This window comes from Palaemon carinicauda, chromosome 13 (assembly GCF_036898095.1).
Source record: "Palaemon carinicauda isolate YSFRI2023 chromosome 13, ASM3689809v2, whole genome shotgun sequence".
NCBI lineage: Eukaryota > Metazoa > Arthropoda > Malacostraca > Decapoda > Palaemonidae > Palaemon > Palaemon carinicauda.
In genome coordinates, this window is record NC_090737.1 from 57,909,963 (window position 1) to 57,914,194 (window position 4,232).

The window sequence follows — 4,232 nt, forward strand, 5'->3', positions numbered from 1 at the left end:
TGAAATTTGGACAAATTTTTTTGGCCAAAAAAAGTTACCCTTTTTTTCTCATTTCAGATCTTCACCTCCATGGGTCTGACTTCATCCAAAATACATCAAGATGTGTCCTAAACATTCAAGAATCAATTCCTAAAAGGATTTGTGTATATATGTATAAACTTTTTTTTATGAATTTTTATATCAGGTCTTTTTTTTTTCTACTTAATTTTTTAAAATATTTATAATAAATAGTTTTTCTGCAGATGAGTAGTATTTATCTTTACAGTTGTTTTAAGCATTCATTGAAGTTTTTTTTGGCAAAAGAAAAAAGGAGGTTACTGCAAAAACTGATTTTTCAAGAATTTTTTTTGGCGTCGGGGTCGTTCGCGTCCGAGTATACCCTTAAAGGGGTGTCCGAGGACCGTACCTATCCAGGGTTAAAGCCGGGGCTTATTTATAAGTCGAAAAATCCTCGCGCTTTGAAAAACAAAAATAAGAATCTCCTTCCCGTGTACTGGATGCATAATCAAAAAGCATGGATTACGAAGATGCTGACCTCCAACTGGTTCCACCAGTGTTTCATCCCGCAAGTCCATGAATATCTCTTAGAGAAGGGCTTGCCATTCAAGATCCTTCTCCTTATGGATAACGCTGGTGGACACGCAACTGACCTGTCGCGTGAGGGCGTTCAGGTTGAGTTCCTGCCACCCAACACCACGTCATTAATTCAACCAATGGACCAGGGGGTTATCAGGGCGTTCAAGGCCCTCTACACGAAGAATACCTTGGCGGACCTCGTTGCGTGTGTGGATGCTGCCCAAGATGACGAGGATGAAGACTTCAACTTGAAGGCGTACTGGCGGCAGTACACCATAGCCACGTGCCTGCAGAATATTCAAAAGGCACTTCAAGAGATGAAACCTGCAACCGTAAATGCGAGCTGGAAGAAGCTGTGGCCCGATATTGTTTACGACGACAAGGGATTTACTCCGTCGGAAATCCAACACTCTGCAATACGGAAATCTGTGCAGTTGGCTGCCATAATTGGGGGTGACGGGTTTGGCGACATGACGACTGAAGACGTCGACGAGTTGTTGGACTGCCATTCCCAGCCCCTAACTGACGCAGACCTCGAAGACCTGACGAAATCGGCAAGTGAGGAAGAGAGTGAGGGTACCCAGGAAGAGACCCAAGAAAATGTAGAAGAAACGGGCTTAACATTAGAACGGCTCGCCAAGTTCTGCAACCATATGAAGGAGGCGAAAGAAATGTTGCAAGAGTGGGACGAGGATATGGTTCGCTCGATGCAATTCTGCAACAAGGTCGATGACATCACGACTCCCTACAGGATGCTCTTGGATCGAAAAAAGAAGCAGCGGCAACAACTTCCGATCACAATGTTTTTTCAGCCTCGCAAAAAAGAGCCAGTTCCTCCTGCTAGTACGCCTTCGGAAGAAATTGAAGAAGTTGAAGAGGTGTCCCAGGAAAAGACACCTCCGTCTGAAGAGACGTAAAATACTATCATTGACTGCACAGTAGAACACATCATCAGCTTCATCATCATCATTTCTACTGTGCAGCAAATTCATCGCCATCGTCATTCAAGTTTTTCTTGAACTTCTTTCGTGGTGAGTACAGTAACAATCTTTATTTTTTACTTTAACCTGTTTTATAGTTTAGTAATGTACGTACTGTATGCATTAAGTTAAAGGGAAGGTTTTAAAAGTCTACATGTTGTAACCTATCATATTTTTTTTGTTTAAAATTTACATTTACGTACGTAAAACAATCTCTCTCTCTCTCTCCTCTCTCTCTCTCTCTCTCTCTCTCTCTCTCTCTCTCTCTCTCTCTCTCTCTCAAATTGTTTTCCTGCTTTGCTACGTACAAGTACTGTATAATTTATATTTGTAAGGTAACATATTTTGTAAATGCTTTTACTGTAAATACTGTATGTACTGTATCATTATTTATCACTATCATCATGCGTGTTAAATGCCTTGTTTGTTCTGAGCGTGGTTGTTTACTGAGCGTACACGCCGTCGTTTCAGGCGGCGTCATAAAGAAAAAGATTTCATTTGGAAGTCCTAAGAAAAATACGTAAACTAAAACATTGGTAATAAAAAAATCAACATACAGTACTGTATAATCAATATAATCGATGCAAAAACTAACCATACGTACATATATGTGTACACTAAATGAGTTTGTTTCTTCATTATGATCAGAGATGAACGTAAACAAAACATTGGTTGCCATTTTTTATCGTGCTTTTTAGGTGTTTAGGAAACACATGATATAAAATCGCCTTTAATATTTGTGCCTGTTTTAGTTTAGGGTGCTGTAGTACATGCATTAAGTGTTCTGTACATTAAAGGGTGGTTTGTTAACAGTACTACGTACAAGGGAAGGTTTTAAAAGTCCGAATATACATGTTAAATAAATAGGTAAATATGCTGTCACTACTTCGCGGATTTTCACCTATCGCGCCCGCGTCTGGAACCTATCTACCGCGATAAACGAGGGTTCACTGTATATATATATATATATATATATATATATATATATATATATATATATATATATATATATATATATATATATAAGAGGAGGATAACAAAAAAAATATAAGCATAAGCATGATAGTAAACAGAAACTTGTTTATCTGAAAGAAAAACATTAGCGCCACTTTTAACATACCGAGGTATCAAAATTGTAAAAGTCTGTATTACTAATCAGTCACATTAGTGTTGGAAACGCTCGGCACACATGTCTGCACTTATGCTAAGTTCACCTTTGAAAGTGGAACAGTCAACGTGGGCAACCCCGTGCCCTCACACTTAGTTTGTAGAACTGATTTTAACTACACACTCACCCCAGAATTAATCGTCCCAATTAAATCCACTGTTCCTCGCAGAGTTAAACAGCAGGGTTAACGACACAACCCACTGCTACCACAGACCTCTTTAGTTGCTCCACTTGCTTCACATAGTGACGAAAGAACATTCTGGAAGACTTCCAGCCCGTGTATGAACGAAGATGTTCAAAATCCATACAATTAAAGAAATTTAAGGATGAGGCAAATTTCCTCGGATCGTGACCCGCGGGTGTACTGTCAGGATCTGCTCTGCGAATAAAATATGTGATTTTCGCCTTGAGTTGTTTCAGTGATAAATTTGAGCCTGATGTTTCTCCCCTGAATAGTTGACCACCCCTGAAGTCTGAAGTTCTACGAAGATAGACCTTTAGGCATTCTACTGGACATAGAGATGCATCTTCTTTCAGAGGGCAGATTCTCCAGGGACCCCACCTATTGGTGGGTAACTCGTTCTTGGCGAGAAACGTAGGATCCGGAAACAGGTTCAGCTCTCCCCCATCCAAGAACTGAACGCGACCTTCCTCTCTCGAGAGGGTTACAATCTAACTAACCCTGGCACCGGATGCGAGTGCAAATAGGAAAATAACATTTTGGGCAAATCCTTTACGCACACTCCTCATTGTTCAACAGTGAAGCGAAATGAAGAACTTTATCTAAAGACCATGAAATGGGCTTTGGAGGTGCTGAAGGTGTGAGCCTAGCACAGGCTTTCGGAATGTTATTAAAAATCTAGTTAGCGAGGTCGACCTGGAAGGCATATAAAATGGGTCTTGTCAAAGCAGATTTACACGTTGAAATCGTGTTAGCTGCTAATCCTTGACCATGGAGGTGGATGAAGAAAGATAAGCAGAGGTGTGTCGAGATCTCTTGCGGATTCTTCGCCTTGTCAAAGGCCACCCATTTTCTCCAAGATGACTCATTTTGCCTTCTAGTAGATTTGCACTTATATTCCTCTAGGAAGTCTATACTGTCTTTCGAAATCCCGAAACACTTTCTCACCGCTAGGGAGAGAAGATCATGAGCTGCAGGGTCCGGGTTTTCTGTAATGAAGCACAGACAGTCGACTTCTGGACTCGCTGGGTCAGAACTGGATATGGTAACGGTAGAAACTTCAGCCGTAGTTCCAATGCCAGAGGGAACCACACGCTGTTCGGCCACTTGTGAGCCACTATTGCCGCTACTCCCTTGAAGGATCTCAGTTTGTTGAGGACCCTCAACAGAAGGTTGTGAGGAGGGAACAGGTAAATCCTGGACCATCTGTTCCAGTCGAGGGACATCGCGTCCACTGCTTCCGCCAAGGGGTCCTCGTACGGGGACACGTAAAGGGGTAACTTCTTGTTGTCTTTCGTCGCAAAGAGGTCTATCTGCAGTTCTGGGA